Source organism: Apteryx rowi, unplaced genomic scaffold (genome assembly GCF_003343035.1).
Source record: "Apteryx rowi isolate R43461 unplaced genomic scaffold, aptRow1 scaffold_107, whole genome shotgun sequence".
Lineage (NCBI taxonomy): Eukaryota > Metazoa > Chordata > Aves > Apterygiformes > Apterygidae > Apteryx > Apteryx rowi.
In genome coordinates this window covers 1,654,940-1,666,158 of record NW_020447275.1, presented here as the reverse complement: position 1 = coordinate 1,666,158, position 11,219 = coordinate 1,654,940, and positions in this window count along the sequence as shown.

Genomic DNA, 11,219 nt, shown 5'->3' with positions numbered 1-11,219 from the left:
GTCCCAGCACTCTTGTGCATCATTTTTATTTCCATTTTAACCCTTGGGATGTGCAGGGAGGACAAAAAGCACCTACCAGAGGAGCACCACCACCTCAGCCTTTTGGGCTTTAGCTGCAGCTGTCAGAGGACAATTTCACCATTAGAAATGCTGTGGGCATTATCAAGCCAGCTGATTTAAAACATTGACATCTGGGGGCTTCCTTCATTATTAGGTTTGGATGAAGTAGGTTGCCCTTCTGCTCCTACCTTCTTCCTAACAAGATCGCTGGAAGAAAAAAACAAACTCTTACAGCAGTTTTCCCAGCAGTTTTCCCATTCAAAGCCAAAGAGGAGTGGAGAGACCAATGCTCTAAAATTAACTTTTCACACAAAATCACCAGCTTTCTGATTCAAGTTTGGCAGTTGTGCCATGACCACTCAAGAAACCTACAGCAGCCCAGTGTCAAAACAAGGAGTTTAATGCTGGAACTATATGTAGAGACTGCACAGATGCAACAACTCTTTGCAAAGTCTTTAATCATCAAGAATTATGTAAAAAAAGAATGAGAAAGGAGGACTTAACAAAACTCTTTTGTCTTCTGCACCCAAATATAGACCTCCTCCAGTGAAAGTTTAAGATATAAGAGACTTGGACTTCACAAAAAATACCAGGTCCAGTCCTGTGTCTATGGAAGTCATTGGCAAAATCTTTTTGATTCAAGTTGCCCTAATAATCTAAAACAACTATGAAAATAGGATCCTAACAAAGGAGATCAAGATGTTTTATATAATTTTACCTCTGGTAAGGTCAAACAATACTCAGCAATTCTGAAAAACAGGAAAGGCATGAATAGTCAAGCATGTTTACTGATAATTTAGCAAAAATAAAAATAAAATGAATGAGTTGAATGAATCAGTTTAAGCTGGTTTTTTTTTATCTGCTCATTCTTGACTGGCCACTTCTAAATTGATATAAAAATTAAAAAAAATTGATATCAGTGTAAATTAGGAACAGCGTCCTTAACTTAATCAAACTACGGTGCAAACTAGCACATGGCTCGAGAACCTCCTCATATGTCTAGCCCATGCTAAAATATGTGCCAACACAATATCTCTCATCTAACTTAGGTCGGAGTGTAGGTACTTGCTGCAAACACACTTCTCATTGCAGTGCAGCCTAATAGTGAAGGGCCAAATGCTGCAGTCTGAATTAACTTCAAACTCCAGTAGAGAGCCTGAGAGCTTTTTTCTGAGAAAAGGTGAAATGCCAAATCCTAACACAGTCCTGGTAATTCCCAAATCTGTTGATTAGCAGTAGAACAAATGAAAATCAATGGTTATATTGCATCTGCGCTATTTGCCGAGAAAGCCTCTGTGATATGTTGCTCTCTCTAGTCTACAAAGAGGATTTTTGTGCATAGTGCAGGAGTGTGGGTGGTAGATTTTTGCAGTGCACTAGGACAGTGCTAAGAAGAGGTAGAAATGGGTCACATCCTTTGTGCCTTCTGTGGTGACCCTAGTGCTGCACTGGTTGCCTGGAAGAAGGATGTGGTTTCTTGCCTTCTCTGCATGAGCAAACCTCTTTGGCATATCTTCAGTTCTTCTCCATATTGAGAAATGGAGGATTTAACCCTAAATTGTACTGAGCAGTACTGACTTAAATGATGCCTGCTTGTTTTCCAACTCCATGGTGAGTTTAGAATGGTACAAGGTAACAGATGGGATTGCTTACAAACTACGATCAGGAGCGCTTTAAAGGGGTTGGTTTAACCTCTGGTCCAGGTGATGACTTGCAGAAGGAAGACCCTTTCCCTGCATCTTCCCTGCTGCCATTAATCAGCAGAAAGGAAGCTCAAACTTGAATTCTTTGGGCCCTTCTGTCACAAAAATAAGTAGTCTTCTGCTCCAATTAATTAAACAAATTGATATAAATTCCCCGCTTAAATTGTACTTTGCATATCCATAATCTCTGCACTACATTTTATGTATACTTTACCCTTGGGTAAAAATTTGTGAGCATATAAATGCTTTCTCATATAATCTTGCTAAAGCACGCTCTTGCCTATAAATATTCATACCACTGCCAAAACATTTGCAAGCTTTCCCCAAAGGTGAAATATGTGTAATGTACTTTGCCTTCTGGGTATAAATATTATCCAATACATTTTGGTTAATATGAATACACTAATTATTCTTGTAACCCTTTTTAAAAGGGTCATCCTCATGATGTGAATTTTTTAAAAATGTAATTACAGTAATTGGATACTTAATCTAATTAAAATTGGCTTTATCTTTAATGGGAATTTTTCTAAAGAGGCAGAATGACAATTGACTTTCTGATAATCACTGTTTTCTTTCAGCTAGAAGATGCATTTAGTATAGCAGGAACCAGAGAACATGGCCTCTTTACTATATGCCAGCCACCTTTAGAGCCAGTTAAACTATAATTTTATCCATTACTGGCAAAACTTTTACTTCACTTATAAATAAAAGTTCTGCATCCTGAGTATTGATTTCACTGTGGCTTGGATACAGATAATTTAAAGAGTACATACAGTACTGACTACTTTGCAAAGCCCCCCTTAAAGAACATGACCTACAGAAGACTGTGCCAGGACATCACAAAGCCTTTGTCTTTGAGGATTCATGTCACTAGCTTCATATAGCTGTGATGTATACAATTTTATTTGGGACATGTTTTGTATCAAGTACTGGGAAATAGGTACTTCTCAGATATAATTCACCTGACTGTAGGTAGAGATTTACTTTCAGATGTGATGAAATGCAACATATTTTTCCCCATTGGCGATAAAGAGTGCATGAAGTGTCTTGCCCAGAGATAGGTGGCCACCTTGCAGTTGTGAATATGGGATCAGATGAATCCCACCAAGCGAGAAGCAACAAAAAAACCTTTCTTTGAAGCACATCATTAATTCACTCAGGAAGTGGAAAAGAGAATACCAACATCAGAAACCAGATGAGATAAAAAAAGTTTTGGTCAACCTGGCAGCTGGGCTGAAAGAGCTAAAAAATTGCCTTGAGAAAGAAATGAAAATGGAGGTTCCTTGATAACATAGAAGATTTTGAATGGTTTGCGTGAAATAGTTCAAAATCTCCACTGTTTTCGCTCAGCGCAAGCCCTTGACGTATGGTTTTAATCCAGTCATCAGGATGAGCTAACCAGAGCACAACTAATATCAATGTCTGGAGAGCACAGCTTCGGGCTGAAATATCTGGAAACAGGTCTGCTGCTGCCCCTTTCAGGCGCTTTGCTTCCAGCAAAGGGCATTACTGGAAGCCAGGAAAGAGAGCTCCTAAGCAAATCAACAGTTTTGTAGGTTTAACTTGTAACTAGTATGTCTCTCATAGGATAGTCTGTTCTCACATGGCTGAAGACACACAAGGTGAAAATAGAGATCTTTCGCTGAGGAACTAGCCATTGTTGACTAAGAAGGTTAATCATCTACAGTATGTTTCAGCACCAGTCTGTGAATAATGTAGATCATAGAAAAGAGGAAGAGCTCGTGACATTTAGGTATTGAGAAAAATCATTAATTTTGGAGTGAAATTAGCAATAATGAAAATTATTAGCAATAATTAGCAATTATTAGCAATAATTATTAGCAATAATGAAAAGAAACAGTACACTTAAGTGTGTACTTAGTATTGGGAAAAGTTGATCACAAAACAAGCCCATAACTTCAGAGGTGTCCAGGAAAGCCTCTAGCTTTGTTTGAGAACTACCGGCAGTCTGGAACTGTAGTTTTCAGCTTATTAAAAACATCTGCCCTATGAAAACCCTTTATGTTGAGAACATGGCAAAACATGCCATTGCCCATCAGTCAGTTTTATCAAAGTGATAACTTTGTGTAAGCTAAACCACTGGATCAAGGACTGATGACACCATCTGATAACCTTCACTGAGTTAAAGCTGCCAGATTGAAATTAAACATGAAGGTAATGTTGTATTTCAAAGAGATCATTTACCTTTGGCCCTTTCAACAGGGGGAACTTTTAGTGACCAAAAGAACAGTGAATTAATTGGTAACCAATCATCTACCAGACATACACAGATATTGAGAATTTGGGAAGGCTGTGTTGCTATTACGGAAAATCCACTTGTAGGTCCAGCAGTATTTCAGCAATGTTGCAGAGAGGGAGAAGAGGAAGCTACTGTAATGGCCATGAGTGAATTTTAATATTTGTGGAGCTGAAGACCCTTGTGGTTAATGTTTACACTTTGGGGCCACTAGCAGCTAATGAATGCAGAGGAATTGAGTGGATAATGGCCAATTATGAAAAACTAAGTTCTTTGGAAAAATACTTTTGGACTGTCTTAGGAATTCCTGGCTCTATCAACACGGTCAGTTCGAACCATGCTCCTTGCAGTAGCTCTTGACTAAGGAATCTTGGCAGATGCCTGTCTGCCCACTTAGGAGAAGAGAAACCCTTTGATTTTGCAATCTGTCTTGGGTAAAATCTCTGCATTGCGGATGTTCTCTCCAGATAGGCTTATTGGGAAACTAATTTCAAACATTGCCCTAAGCATAAGAGAAAAGTATTGGCTGCTGAAGGGAATAAATGTACTCAGGGAAAAAAAAAGTCTATTGCCTCTCTTTTCTTCTTTGCAGACATACAAATGTTCCTCGTCTTTCAGTGGTACAGCTGCAGGAATAGACTGCCAGGTAACTGACCTTGGCGTGTATATCCCCTTAGAATACCACAGGAAAAGAAGTGGGGGTTTTTTTGGTCTAAGAGAAAACTTGAAGCTTAAAGAAAACTTCTTGTAGATTCGGAAAAAAATCCTCTTGGATATTGGTAGAAGTCTCCACTAGTTATACTGGATTTGTTTAAGAGAAAATAGAATCCTGAGGCTATATCATGATTTTAAAATGCAAGGGCAGTCTGAAGTTACAAAAATCTTAGCGAGTCTATGAGAAAGCTTCTGTTCGGTGTGATGTAAAATTCTTGTGGAGGAAATTAGGTGTTTCTGATAAAAAGGAAAATCCTCACAAGACCAGAAGGACTCGTATACATGACTTGTGCTTTGCTTTGACTGCAGTCAAAGAAAGTGGGTGCCAATCCTATTATCCACAGGATTATTTCAGGAAGCAATTTGATACTATGCACAGTAAGCAATGAACAGGCTGGACAGCTACGTTCTAGTGAATTCATTTTCAGCAGATTTGGAATCTTGCATGCATCACAAGCAGAAAAAAAAGATTCAAATCCAAAGTATTATTGAGAGGCTGTGCAATTTTTGGATATCCATGAGGCCAGCATCCCTGCAGCATACCCACAATATGAGAGAATGAGGGAACAGCTCAGCTGGAGATGTATGTGGCTGGCTGACTGAGCAGCCAACATACCCCTGTTCCAGCCCTGCAAAAATGGGAGTGGGACCAGGCTGAGCCAGGTGTGGTGGGAATGAAGCCCTGCTAGAACAGAGCACAAATGGCAATAATTCAGCTGCAGCTCCCTCCCACAGCACAAATGGTGGTAATTCAGAAGCAGCTGCCCCCCAGCAGAGAGAGAACAATTCCAAGAAGATTGGGTGAAAAGCAAAGCTTGTTTTTGACTGATAGTGGAAAAATAGCCTGACAACAAGGCATGATAAATTTGAATGTAATTACAATTGTATTCTAATTTGGGAGGGGAGAGGGAGTACTGTAAAATGCATGGGCTAGGATACCTGAGTTACAATACCTGAGAAGTGCAAGTGAGGAAGGATTTCATCTTTTGGAGGTGGCCAAAATTCTGTAATTAGAGAAAACAGTAAGAAACTGTTTAGCTGAAACAAGAAGAGTCTTCCCCCAACCTGTTTCACGCTGCAAAAAGACAAGGCTTGCTTGGCATAGCTGGGCATGGAGGGGAATTTCAGCCCTGCTTGAGAGAAAATGTGTCAGATCAGCTGCTTGCCTCACCTGCCCATGAGCAGCCCCACGTGAGGCTCACATGCTGCTCTCCCCCTTGTTTTTGCAAAAGGCATCTGAGGCAGAAAAGACCCCTCCACCGAGCCCAGACCTGTTTTTCTGCCCCAGGCAATGGGGTATCTCATCTCAGCTCCCACCCCAATAAGTTGAGGCTGGGAAGAGTCCAAGAGGTTCTTGTTAGAGGTCCTCCGAGGCCTGAAGGACCGTCTGAGCAGCCAGAGGACCAAGAAAATTCATGGAAAAGCTGGTGTTGGGGCAGAGAAGAAGTGGGGATCCGGGCAAATGTAAAAGCTGGGTAGAAGAACTAATGCCAAGCCTAGAGACAAGGAGGTGCAGCTGGACTTGAGGAGGTCCTTCAGCAGCAGCCAAAATCACCACTTAATAAATTGGTAGGCTAGTCARCACTAATTATCAGAGGGTTGCTCAGGAAAGGCCAAGGAAGCAGACTCAAAGTACAATACAATCCCCTTTCAGATGAAAAACAGTACAATCTTCTTTACTTTTAAAAATCCCATGATCTGGAAGTGCCTGATTCTGGGTTACTGACTGTTTGGGGCATTAGGGTAAGTAATATTGCATTGTTTTTTGTTGTGCAAGTCATGATGCATTTAGGGAACTTATGTTTCGTAAAGAAACACCAGACCGCTGGAGCACCTAACTGTTCTCACCATCGCCTCTTGACAGAAACAGTGCATGATGCTCCAAACATCACATCCATTTTTGTTCTTCAGCCAAATCCTTTGATAATGCAGAGTCACGCAGCCATTTTTAACATTAAAACCAGATGTTTCAGCAGCTCTTTTAATTCTTTAAATTTGGGGAGAGAGGAGGGTATACCACTTAACCTCTTGCTCATGAAGTTTCCTTCATCCCAAGGTGAAAAATTTGGAAGCACAACTTCTGTTTCTCCAGAAGATGGCAGTGCCACTACAGAAAAGAGCCAAGCAGCTCAGCTCCTAAGGTGACTGTTCTATAATTTGCCAGCCAGAACTCATATATAACAAGTTTTGATTTTTTTTTAAATAGATGATCAGATAATTATACTTCAATGACTGTCAAAAGCAATAATGATAGCACTCATTACAACTTTAAAGTGTGCCTGGTTTCCCAAGGGCTCACAACAAACGTTAATTCATCTGAATGGAAACAGGAGACATAATTAGGCAGTAACTCATTTCTATCACATATAGTGTATGCTATAATTAATTTTTGCTACACGTGTTCTCACTGGCTGCTGAGCTGTCCTCCTAACACCCATCTCATATACACCTACCTGGGGTAAATACAGGTGTTGCAATACTTGCAGTACCAGGTAAGTGGCTGTTAAACGCTGAATTCAATCCGAGGGAATGGAGTGGCACTTCTGGCAGCACTTGGAGGATCTGAAGAATAAAGCAGGCAAATAGATGTATTGAAAATTAATAAGGAATACAGCACTGCACCAGATGCAGCAGTATGCTAACTACATTGCTAAACAGATTGCAATATGCTAACTAGACCGTCTAAAATATATTCAGCCTGCTTTCATGAACTGTGTGAGCTGATGCTTTTAATTTTCAGGTTGCGCTTGATTTCTGATTATTTTTGTCACATAGTATTTCAAGGATTTTGTGTTATGATTACATATGATTTACTAAAAATAACGGATCAATGAAAAGATGCAGAACTTACTGTGCTTCTCTTTCCATTCATTTATTATACTTTTATAAGTCTTTCATTACAAAAAAGGCTCTATTCACACTAAAAAGGCTACCTACCAGTTCAGTGAGAAGAAGGCAAGCAAAGAGTTATCCTACACCCTGCTAACATATTCACATAAAACTCATCCAATTTTGTTAAGACCTTTTGTAGAGAATCAAAAGTTAGTGAAGATTGTATTGTAATTCCTCTTCCTGACCTGAAAGTCACGCAGCTGGATTCAAGTAGGCCAGAAATGTGTGCTTTACAGAAACACCCTGTGTTTTTTTTTTTCCCAAGCTCTGAAAGTTTATACCGCTGACCCTGCCCTCCATACCAACAGCTGAGTCTCTAGTAGGAACTCATGACAGAAGACAATTTGTCGCAACGGTCAGATAGTCAGCTGGAGGAAAGAACTACCTGGTTTTATCAATGCCAACCTATATGTTTTCCTTCTAATGGGGCAAAAGTTACATATTGCTCACTAGGTCTTAAAGATTCTAGTTTTGTGGGACACCATCAAAATTTAAATACCGCAGAGGTAAATAATGTGCTGCTTGATCCAACAGCACCTTTCGAAGTCAATGTAGAAATGTTCATTAGCATCAGTGAGATTTGGATCAGATGCTTATTTCCTTAGTCAGAGGTAATATAATGTAATTGGCTGGTCAACAGAGGTTGCAAGCGTGAAGAACGCAGAACCTTGAGCTATGTATCAGCTAAGAGCAGGTAAGCATGAAGGAAAAGCCGTATTTCTTACAAGTGCTCTCGGCTATGGAAACTTTGTGTTGAGAAACCTTCACGCATTTTGTCAACATTGTGAGCATGCATGTCGTATGATTCGCATCCCTTCTGGATGGGGCTAAATCCCGCTCCATACTACACAGGAACATGTTGCAACCCCCCCCTGCAAATTCCACTAGCTGGTGCTGGTATAAAGGGGCTGTTAGCTGTTGAACCAGGAGCTACTGTGGTGAAAAATTCGGATACTATTTACTGTTGCAATACATTTGCAGCTCTTGTGATAATGCAGCTGGAGAAAACATAGCTATTCCGTATGAACAAGAAATTACATTGAAAATGTTTAAAATTCAAAATCAAGTAAGAAAAGAATTAAGAAATGTAACAGAAGGAAATATTATAAAATGGTACTGTGTAATCACCTTTTTCTTACAAGGATGACTGTACCTGATCTTGATCCAAATTTTGAATAAGGTATGAGGAGGAAATACAGGTATAGCATAATAACATTTTATATCTCAGCTATTTTTATTTCTCCATATTGAAGACAATAGCAAAGTGAGTGGCAATGAAGCTTTGCATTACTGATGTGGTAGAAATATCAGAAAATTAATACATATTGTAGAGAATCTCCTCATTTTTTATGCCTTTCAATTTACTGCATGGACTTAGTATATGACAAAATACATAATTAAGGTATTTAAATGATGACCTTACAAATTATAGTCCGATATAACTTTCAAATGTAACTTTCCAAATCTTAAATTGCGTGCTGTACAAGTAAGACAGGTCAACACTGAGATATAATCAAAACTATGACTAATGATACCCATCATGTTAAGAAAAAGAAAAAAAAAATCATACTAATTTCTGACCAAGCTAGCTAGGCAGCACTCAGGCCAGCCTCATGAAGACTGTCATGTGCTGCTGTGCTGGTGGGTATGGAAACAACTGAGCAGATCTGGACAACTGCAAGTGAGTAGAGCTACCCTGATGTATATCCACTAGGGATTTAATACAGCGCTTGTATGAAATGCTGTCATTTAATGCAAGTGACGCCGAAAATGGCTGCCATGGATCATATTGTTCAAAGATGTCACTCTCTACATGTGAGCAACAATACGCTAATGCCAGCACCCATTTTAGTGAGATAGATAACTAAATAGGCCCAGTATATGTGAGATCTGAGGTGCTGGAACTGCCAAAACGAGCAGAATCGGTGCATTTCTGTCACACAGGAGGAACAGCAGACTGTCAGAGGAAACACCTGACAGACCATAAAACTGCAACAGGATCATGTAGGACCCCCCCCCCCCAAACTGATGCAGCTGAAAGCAAACTAGAAGAATAAAACAAGTAGGGTGTTAGCAGTCATCCATCATCTCCAAGACAATTTTCAGAAGTCAACCCCTGTGCCTTTGAAGGTACATGCACATCCCATACCGGCTCAAATGGCAGCCTACGCTACAGTGTTATTCAAATGACATTCTTCTCATGCACAAAATGAGTGGATGGCCTCTGCGTCCATGAAGCACCTACACCTCGATGCGGCGCAGACCCTGGGAAGTGATGCCAGGTAGGAGCAATCAACAAAAGACAAGAAGTTCAAAGAGCAGAACATTAACCACAGCCACTGGGGACTTGTTATTTCTGGGTCAGTTACTTACTGTCCATGTGTCTTTACTTAAGTCATTCAGCTTCTGTGTGTCTTTTTTCTGCTTGGTTGGGCTCCTTCAATTGCTAGCAGGACTTCAGTTATGGACTGTATTTATATGTTTAGAGCTTGGTTGAGGCCTCTGGGCATGACAATATTGCTGCCGCTGATCAATTGCTCCCACAGATGAGGAAAGGCATGATGGAGACACTCGTGTGTCTTGCCATAGCTGCTCCCGTGCTCAGAAACTGCAGCAGTAGGAGACCCACTCAAAGAGGGGGACAACGGGGCCAGGAGCTGCATATGGATGAAGGAAGAATCAAGGGCTTGGCAAAAAAGGGTAGAAATGGTAGCTTATGATTTTCAATGATAAAGGCTGAGAAGATGCTCTAGTGTAAATAATCCTTGGATGTGCAGCTGTAAGGACAGTTAATACAGAGTTCCCATTAAAAATCTCTCAGGAGATCCTGTAAAATTAGCCCAAAGGCCCAAATTCTACCTTCAAATCAGGCATCATTCAGTGAAATTAAAAAGCCCCTAAACAAGTGCAAGATCAGATTCAAAGAACACACTGATGAGGTCTAAGTTTGTTAGATGGGTGACTCAGATACAAGAAGGGTGTTGACTGAGCCAAGAAAGAAAAACAACTTACTGGGAGCACACCAGCGAAAACCCATACAAGATGAGAGCAACCACACTAGTCCTGCACTGCAGATAAAAATGCCCTGGCGATGATAGCTCCCTGTGCAAGCCCTTCCAAAAGGCTTATATTATATTTTTTATATATACACACACATATATACACATATACATGTAACTCACCTTGGGCAAGATAACAACTGCCTTTCAAGCATGCAGTTTTGCTCATGTATGCAATTACACTTTGAAAATTACATCCCCAAAGTTTAGTGAGCTGATCCCGTGAGGACAAAGGCGTGTGCCGCCATCGCATGGACATGCCATGTGCAATGGGCTGTGCGAACGTGAAGAGCCTGGGCACCTTCGGGTAAACGGCCTCCTTCATGCAGATAGAGCTGGGCTGGTTGGGATTAGAGAACTACACATCAGTGGAAAATAACTACTGTGTGCAGATCACATGTCTCATAACTTCTTACTACTAAAAATTGATGTAGCTACAAAAATTAGTGCTCTCAATTTTACATTAAGTGTTTTTTTTAAAGAGTTATTAATTAGTATGTGCTGATACTGCAAGTTTTCATTACTTTCACCAGT